Source organism: Macaca thibetana, chromosome 7 (genome assembly GCF_024542745.1).
Source record: "Macaca thibetana thibetana isolate TM-01 chromosome 7, ASM2454274v1, whole genome shotgun sequence".
Lineage (NCBI taxonomy): Eukaryota > Metazoa > Chordata > Mammalia > Primates > Cercopithecidae > Macaca > Macaca thibetana.
Genome location: NC_065584.1, coordinates 145,056,376 through 145,073,121, shown reverse-complemented (window position 1 = coordinate 145,073,121; position 16,746 = coordinate 145,056,376). Strand labels below are relative to the sequence as shown.

At 41.0% G+C, this 16,746-nt stretch overlaps 2 protein-coding genes across 2 annotated transcripts in view; both read left to right on the top strand.

Moving 5' to 3' along the window:
- The window catches only part of BNIP2 (BCL2 interacting protein 2), a 1,133,240-nt gene that overhangs the window by 96,196 nt on the left and 1,020,298 nt on the right, over nucleotides 1-16,746 (top strand). The gene's annotated exons all lie outside the window — the stretch shown is intronic.
- The window catches only part of RORA (RAR related orphan receptor A), a 1,262,381-nt gene that overhangs the window by 1,076,422 nt on the left and 169,213 nt on the right, over nucleotides 1-16,746 (top strand). The window lies entirely within an intron of this gene.

Here is a 16,746-nt window from a genome sequence, read left to right as displayed (position 1 = left end):
TGACCCAGGTTTCCTTTGACCTTATAACTATGCTACCTCTGTAGGCGTCTAAGCTTGAAGAACAAACTGATTATAAGAAAGGGGAATGTTATTCCCACTATGTGAAAAAAAGTATTTAAACAAAGTAGTCTACTGGAAACTATACAGCCTCCTTACTTTATTATTTTTTTTTAGAAAGGGACTCGCTCTGTTGCCCAAGCTGGAGTGTAGTGGCGTGCGCATGGCTCACTGCAGCCTCAACCTCTCGGTCTCAGGAGATCCTCCTGCCTCAGCTCCCCAAGTAGCTGGGACTACAGGCATGCACCACCTTGCTCAGCTAATTTGTTTTTTATTTTTAGTTTTTTGTAGAGACAGGGTCTTGCTGGCTCGGCATGGTCGCTCACCCCTGTAATCCCAGCACTTTGGGAGGCCGAGGCAGGCAGATCACCTGAGGTCAGGAATTTGAGACCAGCCTGGGCAACATGGTGAAACCCCATCTCTACTAAAAATACATAAATTAGTCAGGTGTGGTGGCACACGCCTGTAATCTCAGCTACTTGGGAGGCTGAGGCATGAGAATCACATGAACCCGGGAGGCAGAGGTTGCAGTGAGCCGAGATCGTGCCACTGCACTCCAGCCTGGGCGATGGAGTGAGAGCCTGTCAAAAAAAAAAAGGGAGAGAGAGACAGAGTATTGCCATGTTGCCCAAGCTGGTCTCTGAACTCTTCAGCTCAAGAGATCCTCCTGCCTCAGCCTCCGGAAGTGCTAGGATTACAGGCGTGATCCACTGTGCCTGGCCAACCTTCTTACTTTAAATGACCATTACTCATCTTTTTAACAATTTAACTTAGTTCATCAAAGAACTGCTGTCTACTTAATGTCGTACAACACAACTGATTCCATAATAAAACAATTGTTCAAAGTGGTTACTTCTGCTTCTAGGATAGCTATGTACCCTACACTAGTAATAATATATATTTCTTATAGCACAAACCCGTCTTCCTCTGAAACAAAACTTTTAACGGACGTTAATGACATTTATAATAAATCTATACTTTTTTGTTAGACCAACTTAGTAATTCATTTATAACTTTCATTTCCACAAAGCAGTACTATGATTCAGGACACACTGGTTTCTTTGAAACCTATCCAAAGCCAAAAAAACCCTGGAAGCTAACAGAATGTTCAGGAAACAGATATGTATCTATATCAAAGGGATATGTAAGAAAATTAACATCTAGATTTTGAGGATGTTTAAGCATATCTGAACTTAGGACTGGATTTACACTTATGTCAGCTTCTCTCTTTATTGCGATCTGTCTGCAAAGGAATAAAAATGTAGAAGAAACAGAGATGCCAATGTGTTTAAGACGAGAAGAAAGTGATCACTCTACATTAACTTTCATCAGTTACACTAAATTTTTTACACTGATTTCTTGATCAATTCTGTGGCCAGGCAGTTAGTGTATTTGTAGTCACATGGCCCTTTGGATTATAATTGACGTCCACATCTATACATTATAATGACAAAGATTTTTATTTCCAAGCTATGCAATTAAATGTTTTCCTTTGACTGCCAGAATCCCTCACAATGGATTGTTCTCCACCCAATCCACTTCCACTTCAGGGAAAACATGTTTTCCTATGTAGGAGTGAGAGCTCTTTCCCTACTTGATTTTGTATATCACCTAGGCATCAACTCCAACTCCTAATGTCTTAAATAGTTAATAGCCAAGGATACTGATTAGAAGTCATATGGAGGAGTGGCCAGGCATGGTGGCTCACGCCTGTTATCCCAGCATTTTGGGAGGCTGAGACGGGCAGATCACTGAAGGTCAAGGGTTTGAGACCAGCCTGGCCAACATGGTGAAACCCCATTTTCACTAAAAATACAAAAATTAGCTGGGTGTGTTAGTGTGCACCTGTAATCCAGCTACTAGGAAGGCTGAGGCAGCAGAATCGCTTGAGCCTGGGATGCCGAAGTTGCAGTGAGCTGAGATCACACCACTGCACTCCAGCCTGGGCAATGTAGTGGGACTCCATCTCAAAAAAATTAAAAAAAAAAAAGAAGGCATATTGAGGAGCAAAAAAAAAATAAAAATAAAATAAAATAAAATTGGTAGGATATACTAGATTAAGGTTTGGATTCAGTGGAAAGGCCTTAATCCATAAATCTTTTATTTAACATTTTCTTCTTAGAGGAAAGGGGAAGGAGATTCTATGGTGGGCAGTGCAGACCTGCAATATCGGGGTCTGAGGAACAGAGACTGGAAAGCAGACTGCAGTCCATACCTACAGAAGGATAGGGCGGGGAGCCAGGCAGATCTTCTTAGCTTAATATTTTTTAACCCCTGCTCTATGCCTAACATTGTGTAAGGCACATTGCAGTATAGGTAATCTAACTTGTATTCCTCCCTGTCTAATAGTTTATTCTGTATCTAGGAGAAAGGACACACACATTTGAGGAACTTTCAGTAACGAAAGAATTGCAGAAAAATGCAGGGCCATGAAATTTTGCCATTTCAATGGCAAAAACCACAATTACTTTTGCATCAACCTAATAGAATATGTGTTTAAATGCTGTATGAGTTGGGAACATGTGTGGTGAGCTGAGCTTGCTCTGGAAGGGTAGCAAGAATTAGGTGTGATCAGGGATGATTGTGTAGATCTGTCTGACTGGAGTAGAGTATTAGCAAGGAAAAGGGAGACCATTAAGAACAGAGAACGGGTTTTGGCTTTCTCTCATAACCAATGTGGAGCCACAGAATGTGTGTGAAAAAAAGCAGTGACCTATAAACAATGTTTTTCTGCCATAGTCATTTAGTTAGGGTTATATGAATCAGATGTTCCCTGCTTCAGTCCCTTCTCTGAACCCAGGTGACATTTTTATCCTTAGATAGAACTTCTTCTGTGGGTGCTCCTGTGACCAACTACATTAAAAAAAAAAAAAATTGCTTATTGAGGAGGAGAGATCTGGTCGGAAAAGAGAAGGCTCTTCTGATTATTAAAGAAAAAGGATGTTCACTTTTTCTCTAACTCCACGGTGTTAAGGTCTAATTGTAAGACCCGTTCTTGCCATTTCATTAAAATCAGAGGCATGGAATGCGCAGTGAAACTTGAAAAATACATAAGCGCTTTGAATTCTGTGGCTAATGGTTCTCCTTGCTTTCTTTCTTTGGAGCTGCTAATTGGCTGCAGGCTACTCTGCTACCCTGGGAGCCTCTGTCTTTCCAACCCTTTTAAACTCAGCTACAAATAGCTTTATAAAAATTTAAACCCCAAATTCCAAACCTTGCTCACTCCTTAGGTAAGCAAAGTCAACTGCAGTGATTATTACTTTTTCATCAGCACAAAGAATTATTTCCCTCATGTAGCTGGACAATTACGGTAAGAGGACAACTAAGCATCCTTTTCTCATTGTGGATACCTCTTAATTTCCTTAGAATACGTTTCTGGCGTTTTATTTGAAGAATACCAAGGTCCAGATGAGGCATTTTCATTGGCTGCGTGTTCTTAGTCTCCAGTATAATGAACCATATTGAGTTAATTTATCTCTCTTTCTCTTACACCACGTCTTTTTGTGTCGACAAAACTGAAAATTCACTTTCCCTCACCAAGTTGGGGTGTCGGGATAATTGATTGTTACCAGTCTCTGCTGTTAGTAGACAGGATAACACCAGTGCCTCTAGAGAACAGGTGAAAACTAAACTCTGTCCCCCGAGGCCAATGAAATAGCTGTTTGGTCCCTTGTGTGAAACTTCCTAATAACTTAACTGGGCAGCCTCTGGGTCCCTGGAGGGTTTCTCCACAAGAGTATTCCCTCTCTTTGTTAAGATTGCTTATTAAAAATGATTTTATAATGAAGTTGCCTCAAATAGCAGCTCTTTTCCTGGTTGTCCTTGAAGCTGTGGTGAAGAATCTTAGAGACAACTGTCTAGGGTTTTCCTCCTTGTTAAAAACTTCTCTCTTACCACTCTTGCTCTTGATTTTTAAGGAGACAAAGTCTAACTGACACAAGTCCCTCTCCGGCTGATTATGTCGCTTGAAACATTGTGCAAGGCATTATTGGTAGTTCAGCTTGTCATTCTGGCTCAGGAATCGAACTGATCTACGTGGAGTGAGGAGTTAAGTCTGCAGCAGAACGAGGCTGTCGGGCTTCCCCCTGAGAACAACAGCCAAGGAATGCCGTCGCGAACTCTGCCCCTGACTCTATCAAAACAATGATTTCCAATTATTTTATCTCTTTGGTCCTAGATTTCTTCTATCTGTAAACTAACCACTTTCCTGCCACAAGAGACTGTCATGAAGAGGAATTAAATTTAAAAAAAAAAAATAGAATCATACTCTTTGGACTGGGTGCAGTGGCTCACACCTGTAAACCCAGCACTTTGGGAGGCTGAGGCAGGTAGCGTACTTGAGCCACAGAGTTTAAAACCAGCCTGGGCACATGGCAAAACCCCATCTGTGCCAAAGAAGAAAAAGAAAATTACCTGGGTGTGGGGGTGCATGCCTATAGTCCCAGCTACTCAGGAGGCTGAGGTGGAAAGATTGCTTGAGCCCAGGAGTTTAAAGCTGCTGCGAGCTGTGGTCACACTACTGCACTCCAGCCTGGGTGACAGAGTGAGACCCTGTCTCAAAAACAAAAAGAAACAAAAAAAGAACTATACTCTCTGCTACCCATGCCTGTATAAATTCAAAAACTTCTAATAAATGTAGGCAGTTAGGAGAAAAATCAGCTTTTTGTTGTCCACACCATAACCTTAACCTCTTGGCTTGCAAGGGCTTAGGTGTGGTGATGTATTTAACATAAAGAATGACAAAGCACGTGGCAGGGAGGCTCGCTGTCAGAAATATCCGCCTCCGATTTCATTTCTCAGTGGCCAGACATTCTCAACAAGCAACACAGGAAACAACAAACCATATGAAGTTGTTAGTGAAAGATTCGGCTTGAAATACTTTTCTAACTTTAAGGCTTGTCAGGCAGTAAATCTGCAAAGCAGAGGACTCAAGGTGTGATTTGGCACTCCTTTTGCTTTGCAGTGTGAATACAACAGAACACCAACAGTAAGAGGGACCATTGTGAATCTTTTAGGGAAGAGAGCCCAGTCTTGTCTAGTGGTACCAAGACTCATTGTGTGCTAAGATTGTGATAAAAAGAAACTGTCTTGGCTAAATTCTAATCTCTGAGATGAGGTATATTAGAAAACACCAGCCTTACATTCAGTAATTCCTGCACAATAAAAAAGAGAAGTAAGGAAAAAGAAAAACTGTGGCCTTCTCTAGAATTCCACTGTGGACTTCTCTAGAATCTTCTGATTCTCCCTCCTTAGGAACAAGGTGGAATCTTCTCATTCAACCTCCTCTGTCACCTGAGGAGTCTGAATTCTAAGTATGGCATTTAAGGCCTTTTACAATCTGGTCTTAACCTTTCCACTGCTCTTTTCATGACTTCTCCCATGCAGGCAGTGTTTGCCATCCTTGATGATCTGTTCCCAGGAGGCTCCATGCATGAGCGTATACCTCGGGGCCTTTGTGTCTGTAGTATCTTGTTTGTCCTGGAATGTCCTTCATCATCTTCTGCACCTAGAAAGTCTTCCTGTTCCATCAAAGGCCAACACAAGCAGTATCTGCCATGCAAAGCCTTCTCCAATTCCACCTTGTTAATTGCTGCAGCTCCTCTGCCCCCACGTACATTATTAAGGCGACAGTATAAAAATGTATTGTAGAAGAGTTGCTGTTTATGTAGCTTTTTCCTACTAGATATTCTTTAATTTTTTTGGCCGAGTGTGGTGGCTCATGCCTGTAGTCCCAGCACTTTGGGAGGCTGAGGAGGGAGGATTGCTGAGCCCAGGAGTTCAAGAACAGCCTGGAAAACATAGGGAGACCAGGTATCTACAAAAAAAAAAAAAAAATTAAGTAGCCATGCATGCTGGCACACATCTGTAGTTCCACCTACTTGAGAGACTGAGGTGGGAGGATTGTTTAAGCCAAGGAAGTCAAGGTTACAGTTAGCACAGAGTGTACCACTGTACTCTAGACTAGACTACAGAGCAAGACACTGTTTAAAAAAAAAAATTATATCCCTTGGGCTTAACAGAATGATCAGTATCTACTATGTGTTCAATTAATATCTGTAGATTTTAAATAAGTGTGTCTGTATGTGTGTGTATACATATACAATTTTATGACCAGACTCTCCTGTTGCTCATTTTAGTTTGGCCAAAAATAATGATCTTTTCATTGTTAACAGCTATAAGAAAGAATAGGCTGGGTGTAGTGGCTCATGCCTGTAATCCTAGCACTTGAGGAGGCCAAGGCAGACAGATCACCAGAGGTCAGGAGTTCGAGACCAGCCTGGCCAACCTGGCGAAACCCCGTCTTTACTAAAAATACAAAAATTAGCCGGGCATGGTGGCAGGCGCCTGTAATCTCAGCTACTAGGGAGGCTGAGGCATGAGAATTGCTTGAACCCAGGAGGTGGAGGTTGCAGTGAACTGAGATCACACCACTGCACAGCGAGACTCAGTTTCAAAAAAAAGAAAGAAAGAAGAGGTATTTATTACTTGAAATTATATTGTGAGATTTGTGTTATAATAGTTTGGAAACTGATACTATAATTCAAAGGGCTTCTTGACATCTGACAATTTACTATATGCATTTTGAGTCTCAGTTTTAGGGCTGAATTTTAGGGCTGATACTTTTAAAGTTTCTTTCTTCAGTTTGTAAAGTTTAAGTCAGAATCTTATCCAGAGGTTTAAAAATATTTGCCTCTCTCTCTAAATATGAAGAATGTATTAATTTTCTGAGTGACCTCTTGCACACCATTTGTTTGCATTATCCATGTAAGTCAGATGATCAGATGTATAGAGTAAAAGGTAAAGGGACATTTTCAGTTACCACTGGCATGTACATTTATGCAAAATAGGAAACTACCTACTAGAAAAGAGAATTGGCTGACCTTTCCAAGAATGAAGGGTATATCCTGTCAAGGGAAATATCCTGTATTTGTCCAGTCTAGAGAAGAAAAAGTAATCCTAAAATGTTTAACAGTTTCTAAAGTAGATGTTCTGATAATCCCAGATTACTTATTGAATTTTAAGGTAAATTCTGGAAAGAAATGACATTTATTTGTTCAAGGTCAGAACATGTGACTTGCTATGTTTGTCTGGTCTAGAATGTAAGTACGTTTCCTTAATTGAGCAGAAACCAACAATTTCAAAACTACTGTCCACCTCATGAGTGGTTGCACACAACCACGGTTTCCGTGCTCTTCTCCTTGGAATTCTGTTAAAAATGTCCTTTAAGCTTCCTATGCAGCTTCCCCCCTACTTTTGTTTGTAACTTTTTCTTGAGTCTAAACAAGAGGAGCAAAATTATCCCCTGCAGTATCAATTGCTTGAGTGGAAGCCTTGCTCATAAATGAGAGGATGAGATGTGACCCAATAAAAGAATCTATTTTAATTTTAATTTATTTCCTGGTGGCCTTTTATGCCTCCTTAGGCGATGACCTAACCAATTCCATCTTAACACTGATTTTCTTCTTCCAAGGTCAAAAAGCACTTTGGAATTATTGTAAGAAGAGAAAAAAATGTCCCTTGCCTGTAACGTAAAGTCCATCTCTTCTTAGGAAATTTAAATCCTGCTTTCTCAGCTTCACAATAATTCTTTTCTCATGAGGCATCTATTAGCAAGCTAAATGAGAACAGGATGAAGGAAGAAGATCTTTTAGGCTTCTGAAGTTGATTTTTTGATAGGCCATCTCTTATAGCCTCCTTCACCCATTTTCTTTCTCAGATGGGAGTCTTTAATAGCACAGTGAGAGGAGCTATCTTCATTTTGTGCTGCTCTTTCACACAGCCAAGTGCAATCAAAGTAGAAGCTGTCCTAGAAGGCCTATGGTTTTTGATGTTGGAAAAGGAAAAACTGTTACTATCACGCACACATCCTCACCACCATCCTCGTCTCCTCCTGCTCCCACACCCCTCAAAAAAGAGTCCTGCCTGATATCTCTAAATCAAAGAACTTTCCATGGCCTGATTTGTGGAAGTTACCTAATCCTGTGTATAATTGGGGTGATTTGAGAGACAGGAAGATGTTCTCATTTTCACTAGTTGAGCCACTCAGGGACAGTATCATTTAGGAGAATATGTTTTTATTGCCCTAAATTGCTTCACCTGAGATTCTGTTGGTGCGTTTCTCTTAGGTTAGATTTCTAATGAACAAAATGACCAATATGGGTCTCATTCTCACAGATTTTCCTAATGCTTTACCTACTCTTTAGTGGTCAGTGTGTTCTTCCTCGTGCTATCCCAGAGTCTTACTTACAAGAATTCTGGAGAGTTGGGTTAATTATGCCCCTGAAACGTAGAAGAGCCAACTTCTCACATTCTGTGTATGACCAATCATCTTCATACTGTACACGATTCTTCTATTATTTTCAATAGCAAATCCTCATCATATAATTTCTCATATTGTGGCCAGGTGCGGTGGCTCATGTCTGTAATCCCAGCACTTTGGGAGGCTGAACTGGGTGGATCACCTGAGGTCAGGAGGTCAAGATCAGCCTGGCCAACGTGGTGAAACCGCATCTTAACTAAAAACACAAAATTAGCCAGCTGTGGTGGTGTATGCCTGTGATCCCAGCTACTTGGGAGGCTGAGACAAGAGAATCACTCAAACCTGGGAGGCGGAGGTTGCAGTGAGCCAAGATCACGTCATTGCACTCCAGCCTGGGCAACAAGAGTGAAACTCCATATCAAAACAAAAAAAAAAATTCTCATATTGTTCCATTGCCATTAGTTGAGCTCACCTTGCAATGCTAAGAGTTTTTTAAAAACTTTTGGAACCAACCCTCTTGGCATAAAGGCTAAGTTGGGTCTACCTCACATTGAAGAAAGTGAAATTCTACCATATTCTGATCTAAAATTCTTCATGCCCAGCTAATCACTCCACTAAAGTATCCTTAAATAAATGAAGGTATCTTAGATTGAATTCCCCAGAGAATAGATGCTGAGATTCTGAAATTGGCATGCAGAAAGCTTATGGGGCTGGGCTTATAGGGACAATGCCTATAGGGAGTGAGGGAAGCTGGACTGGGCAGAAGGAAAACTTGAGCTGCCATGCAGTTGCAGTATAGGCTTCAGCAGATGCCACAGGGAGATCAGAGTGGGGGTGGCCCTTCGGTGATGTACCCAATTGAAGCAAGGGGGCTGCATCTTTTAATCTGCATCAAGCAGCCATTGGGTGCCAGCTGCACCTAAGACAGGGCATAACATTGGGCAAGGCAGCTCCACTTTACCTAAGGACAAATCTCAGGAAGAAATTCAGCTATGAGTCACTGGCAGTCAACACTTGGGGCCTCAGGGAGAATGAGGGCCTCCATCCTAAAGGGAGGGACCTGTGCAACATACCGCAGCATCCACTACAAGGGGACAAAAATGGACAAGAAATTTAGCTTTTGTGAAAAACATGTTTTCTTTTATTTAAAATGACACATATTTTATTGCTTAGCTAGGATTTAAACTAATAAAATATATGCTTGGCCTCAGCATTACAGTATACCAGAATTGCAAATACTGAAGAAAAAAAAATTTTTTTTTTCTGTTGAATAAGGTTCTTCGTTAGGATTTCTGGTCCTGGGAGCATGCATTATAAATCATATGTGTGTGCAATTCCATATAATGTTTCATTTTTCCACACATGGACATTCCAGAGCGTTAACACATTTTTCTCAATTATAAAAATGAATAACACATTTCCAACCGTTTGGGCTCACATAAAATGTATTCACATAGGAACAAAAAGAATGCCTGCAAAGAACTAGTTATACATATTCCATGTTACTTTTCAGATTTTGACAGTTTGCTACTGTCTAATAATTGAGATACAGTATCTGAAATATTTTTGCAGGGCCTATTTCTATGCATAGCAAGCCTCTCTTTTTAGTGGTTTATGAGACTCCACCTTCATTTTGCCTGTTAGCAACTACTTGCAAATTAAGACAGAATTAAGTAGGAGATTAGTGGTGGCTGTCAAAGATGGGAACCATCTTAAGCTAATAATACCATCCCCCAACTGTTGCCATATGAGAAAAAGCTTCTCAGAGATAATTAATGATAAAGCACAAAATGAATTTTAGTTTCATTCGTCGAAATCCCAACATGACCTCTGATTTAGTGAAATTTGACTTCCATTTTACTTCTAAGAATGGGAGATCCCAATAGGAGAAAATAAATCCAAACCATCTTCATAAAGTGTGGTCGACTGAGGGAAAGAGGTTAAGTGTTTCCACTGTTTGGTCCAGTATACATCTCCCCAACACAGACCTCAGCATTCTAAAGTCCCAAGGTTTTTTTCATGCATTCATGGGATTTTCACAGTTCAAAATACCCCTGTTCCCTCTGGGACCAGAAGCTTGAGATACCAGGTAGTTCTGGACAAGGGCTTCTAGTTTCACAGGTGCTGAAGTTTCAGACAAATATCTGAACCTCTTGGGTTCAGATGGAGTCAGGGTTTATCTAAATGGAATTAAATCATCCATAGCTTTCCAGTGTTTCGTTCCCGTGCCTCTGCCTTGGAAAAGAGGGGGCCCTTTCAGGTTGATAGTGAAGTTAATTCCGATTGTTCTTTCCCTTATTCAAAGAGAATTAATAGATGGGAGAAACCCTCCACCTGGTCTCAAAGTTTCCATGGTTCCAACAGCTTCTACCTGGGAAAATCCCCAACTATTCTTTTGGAGATCCCTGTGTCTGAGTGAAAGGAATTCTGAAACTGCCCATAGACATCAATGGCAGCTTGATCAGTCTGCCCTGGGTATTACCATAATAATTACAAGGTCCCAAGCAGATAGCAGCTTTTCAAGTGGCAAAATCACTGGTAGGACAGTGTCCTCTAACTCATTCTTGGGCCAGGACTCCCATGTATGCTCTATCAAGTAACTCATCTAAATTTGCCATTTTACAGATTGTGCCTGGCCCAACCCATCCGATTGCATGCCTTGTGCAACTGTACCACTTCTTTACAACACTTGCTGATAGTTAGTACAAATTACAGTGATTTTTTTATATAAAGGTAGCTAATGAGCTGAAATGTAAAGTAATTGCTATTTTCAATGGACAGGATGAATCTGCTCTTTAATTTTTTCCTGAAAAAAAAAAAAACCTCTATTTTTTTTTTTTTTTTTTTTTTTTTGCCAGAATTTCAGTGAGTGATTCACATTACTGTCAATTACACGCCCTTATTATGGTTTACAGCCACTAGGCAGCTGTCCAGGAAAACACAAGTCTGAAAATGCTTCTGTTTTAAGAAAATTAAATTCATGGTTGCTCCTCCTGTGGGCATGTGCAGCAGGCAGGAAGCCTCCACTTTCTTGCCAAGGAAAGGGATAAGGCCTTGCCTACTTTATCTGGATTAAATAGCCACTCTGACCTCTTGAGATCTTCATACCAATGCCCAGATGCAGGGCTTGGTTTTGGTTTCTAAACAGTTGTTTTTTTTTTTTCTTTCAGTGCGTGTTACAAAACACAGACTGGTGTTATAAAACAGTATTTCTGGTTATGAGTCACGGCAGTGCCTGTGTGTTACCAGAGAGGCCTCAGGGAGGCTGAATGGAGAAACTGTTCACCTCCCTTCTTCCCAAAAGTCAGAGTTGACAGTTTGAGGCTCTCAGCTGTTTTCAAAGATGGCCTCGTTGCCGCCATGTCCAGGTAGATTTCTTCTTAAGGTGCCGGTGAAGCTACAATTGAAAATGCTACCTATGCTATTAGGCTGCTCCATGGTCTAAGAAATCCAGCTTTTTTATATGGGCAAAATAAAAGCTGCTAGAGTCTGTCAGAGGTATTCTTCCTAGGAATGGTGTAAGATTTAGCAAAATATCTTTAAAGCATTCCATTAAGGTTGCCTAAATCATTTATGCATTTGGGAAAACTGTGAGAATTACTTGAGATTCTTCCAGTTCTGAGCCTTTAACTACATTTATATCTGATTCATAGAATAAGACATTTCAAATAACGTTGTGATGAAGCTGACGTTCATATTATCTGTGTTTCAGATACGTTGTGTCTAAGTCATGTTAGCATCTAAACTAAATATGTAAAAGACAAAGGATTGTAAATTGGGTGAGATCAGTTTCACCTCTTAGCTTGTTTAGACCCTGATTCAAGTCAAAAACTGAAAGAAAAAAAAACTTTAGATGATTGATGAAATTTGAATATTGATTGGTTCTTTAGATGATAGTAAATAATTTTTTAATATTGTCAGGTGTAATGCTGTCATGGTAGTAGTTTTCTAAAAATCCTACTTCACTGACTGAAGTAGTTATGGATGAAATGACAAGATATCGAAGATTTACTTTAAAATGCTCCAGAAAATAAGTACGTTGGGGAGGACTGGGAATAGATAAAGTCAGAGTGATAAAATATTGTTTTAGCTGGGGGATGGGAACATACTGGTAGATTATGCTATTCCATTTTTGTATGAACTCAAAAATGTTTGACTGAGTTCTTTTTTTACCTCCTTGTCTGTGATTTATAAGATGATTTTTTTTTACATCTGGGGTTTGATCACTTTGGGTAATTAGTATTTAGTGAGAAGGACGCGACAAGGATGAGCATATCAAATTCAGGCAGTCAATAATGATCTCTCGAACAATATAAAGTGTATGCATTGCTATGTAAATTATGCATTGATTGTTAGCATACGAGTAAGAAAAGTTGCCTTTTATAATAAGGTTGTCTGACCTTCCTTTCGGGTAGCGAAAAGGTGCAAGCATTACCTGCTCTTATTTTAAAATTTTTCCCCTGTTTTCATAGTCATTAAGGCCTAGATCTGAGTGTTGGATGGTCTAGAGGGTTAACTTCACCTCCCGTGTTAGAGATGAGGACATTTTCTCAGGGCAGTGTAAGGTGTCTTGTTCAAAGTCGGTTCGACTTGCTTACAGAAGTGGAAGCAAGACTAGGACCCTTCAAAACCAGTACCTTTTCAACTCTATCGTGCTTCCTCAATCTTGCCCTTTAAAACACTCATTAACAATCTACCCTCTGGGGATGAAAGCGGTTTTCTAAATCCAGACCAGTGGCTGCGTGTCAGATGTTCGTTCCAGGTAGTGTGGCTCCAAATTATCTTTTCTTTTATTGAACACCATTTCCAAGTTGTGTGATGAGTCCCAGAAGTGATCCTTTTTAATTCTGTTCTTGTTAATGCTCTGCAGCAGGTTTGCGGCATGTTCCTCCTCCTCGGGCTTACACAGACTTTCTGTCAGGGAGGGGTCAATATACTCAAATGACAGTCTAGGTAGAAAGGAGGAAACACTTGGCCAGATGATTCCACTTCTTTCCAAAAGGCACTAAAGAGACCGTGCCTTTTTTGTACTTTAAGCTGAAATTCCAAACATCACAATTGAAATGGAAACATTTTTCTTCACATGGGAGAATGGACCCTGTTTAGCCTTTGTGGTCAAAGCTCTTTAAGCACAGACTCACCTGTAACATGTTATCTTCTTTGCACTTAATAGCAGCTCACTGAGATAAAGCAGATTGGGTTGGCATTTATAAAATAATTTTTCCAATTTAAAAGAGGGTTTTTCAAGAGTTTTACAAATAGCAACCCTCTGATTTCTAAACACATGGTTGTGCAGATACGTGTGAAAACAGAAATACGTACAGAAGGGCTTTGCCCTGTTGGTATGGTCTATGGGGAATCAACCATAAAGTTCGGTCCTCTCTTCTGCCCATTGCACAGACTCTGGATTCTCTTGTCCGTCAGATTCCTGAGAAATGCAGATTTTATTTATTCATTCAGGAATCCCCTTGATCTCACTGACCTCCTATTATATGGAAAGCACCAAGGATAAAATAGAAAAAATGAGCCAGGCGCGGTGGCTCATGCCTGTAATCCCAGCACTTTCGGAGGCCGAGGTGGGTGGATCACTTGAGGTCAGGAGTTCGAGACCAGCCTGGCCAACATGGTGAAACCCCATTTCTACGAAAACTAGCTGGGCATGATGGTGCACATCTGTAATCCCATCTACTCAGGAGGCTGAGGCAGGAGAATCACTTGAACCCAGGAGGCGGAGGTTGCAGTGAGCTGAGATCACGCCACTGTACTCCAGCCTGGCCAACAGAGCAAGACTCCATCTCCAAAAAAAGAAGAAAAAATGTAATGTAATCTCCTCCCACCCGCCACTGCCCCCTTTTCCTTTTTTTGGAGGAGGCAGGGGTAGAGAGAGAGAAAGGACACGAATGCATCATCTAAATACTTTGGATAGAGATGCCAAGAAAAGAGATGATGTAGGAAACCCCATCCCCCACTGGTTGTCCTGGAAGTCACCGTGGATGAAGTGTCGTCTAAGAAATATTTCAGAGCGTGAAGAGCAGTGAAGGAGGAACCAAGAGAGCATCTCAGGAGGAGATAAAGGGAAGTGCAGTGTGAAAACGTGGCTATTTATCTGTGGCCAAGGTATAGTTAATCCTTAGGATTTTACAAACTGATTTCATCTTTTCCTTTTTTTCTTAAAGTATGCCTTATAAAAGACTCAGCTTACTTACAACCCAAGATAATCATTCTGCAGAGAAGTCAACGATTGGACAAGTGAACACAGGGAGGTACTTTGTTTCCATTTCAGACTCCCAAGGAGGAGATTCTAAAGGGTCTGCGTGCTGGCATAGCTTTTCAAGAACTGGCTCTGTTGTCTATACAGGGAAGTGCATTCCTTTTCTGGGCCCTCAGATGCAACATAATCTGACTGGGGACTAACTCCTTAAGTCCTCCAGGGGCAAAGGAATCTACTTACCTTGGTTTTGTTCATAGGAATATGGTTTGTCCCATTGTCCAGAGCTCTGTGGATTCTGTGTTGGTAGTTGTCATGGAGAGGGCCTGCTTCCCGAAGGGGTGGGGCAGGGGGGTATTGGCTGAAGCAGAGCTACAGTTAGACCCACCAAGATGCGATATCCAAAATGAGAGGAGAGGGAGGGGGAGAGGGAGAGGAGGCGGAGAAGAAAGAGACGGAGAAGGCAGAAATGCATAGGTAGCTTTAGAGCTCACCCAGGGGCTTCTTTTAAAAGCCAGCCGGCAACCTGGCATTCTGAAGACAAGGCCTTTTACTTTGTTCAAGAAACCCTGGAGATTTGTGGTTTCTAATATTCACGGTGCTGTGTGCCAACCCACATGGCCAATTCTGCAAGCAACTAGTGCTGCAGACACATGACCCAAATTTTTCCCAAATCCCACTCTTCAATGGTCTTTCTATTCTTCTAATTATACCACGAAGAGAGTCACTAAGGAGTAATAATTCTCTCTTTTGCTGTTACTTTGTAGTCGGGTCCCAAACCAAGGGCTTTCCTCTATCACAGCTTAAGTGTGGTATTTTTATTTTAGAGCAAAAGCCACCACTAATGGGGAGGAAAGAGGCCTTGGCCTCCTGGAGTGGTGGTCAACAGATTTATCCTTTACTTTGCCTTCCTTTTTAACTCAGTGCCTTATTTGATTTGGCTTGCCTGGACCGACGGGGAGATACCTGCCCAGCAGATTCCAACCAATGTGCATTGTGTGGTCTGGCTCTGTGGCTTCGTTTTCCAAATCAGATACTCAAATAGTGTGTGTTGTGCAATCCTTAACTAAGTTATATTCCAAGTACTTGGTTTCGAGGAATCTTGCAAAATGGAGGAAGTTCACTATTTCACAAGTTGGATTACTATTGTTTTAAAAAATGAAAAACAGAATCTCGGGGGACGATGACTAAAAGATTCCTTCTTAATCCATACCTGTCTTGTAGAGCATAGTGCTGTTTACTTTGTCTAGTAATTTTTTTATATACGTGTGTTATCTCCCCTGCTAGACTGTAAATGCCTTGAAGGCAAGATTGGTGTCTATCTGTTTTTGTATGCCTCCAAACTCGCTGTACCTACACAATGAAACAAGGCAGACACATATGCATGCCGCATTGGGACTCAGAAGGCCCTACTTTTGAGCCTGCTGTTTTCTGGCTGTGTGATCTGGGGGAAATTCCAGCTAGGCCTGGTTTCCTTATCTGTAGAGTGAGGAGGCAGGACTGCATGATCCCCTAAACCTCCCTCTTCCTAAATTCTGATTCTAAGGGTCAATCAGATGTTGACTTGGGGGAACTAGAGTTATTCCAGTCTTTATCATTAATTTTTCTCTGAACCCATATCTCAAAAATAGATCATCTCAATTTCTCCAGTTTGGTAGAAAATATTGATTTTTACCTCTGTAATACATCTAAAAGAATCCAAAGTGAGAAGTTACTATATATCACTAATATAATCACTAAGTGTTAAATTCCTTGGAATTATTCTTTAATCAGCTAGCATGGCCTAATTTATTTTTCTTTAAATTAAAAGGCTTACAAATACTGAACAAGGGAGAGGGTCTCAGAAAAGGTGAGGTACGTTGCTATGGTCTGCAGTCCCTGTACCCAGAATATGTGTGGCCTGTTGACAAATACATGTGTCCGTATCTGAGGTTGAAAGGTACTCCCCTTTGCTCTTGTTCAGCAGATATGAGTAAAATCTGATGAAAACAAACATCCAAGGAGATAGAGAACGTAGAAGTAGTAGGAGACTGACTTCTACCGTAGGAAGCTTTAGGAGAAAGAGGTCACACGCTCTGAATGTCATGCATGCTAGCATTTACTTTCTGACTGCCTACTGTATACCAAACATTCGTCAAGGTGCTGGTATTTGCTAATTGTATTGTACAGTATTTGACACTGCCCCTCCTTCCTGCTTGTCTCCCTGGAGCTTTGAGTCTCT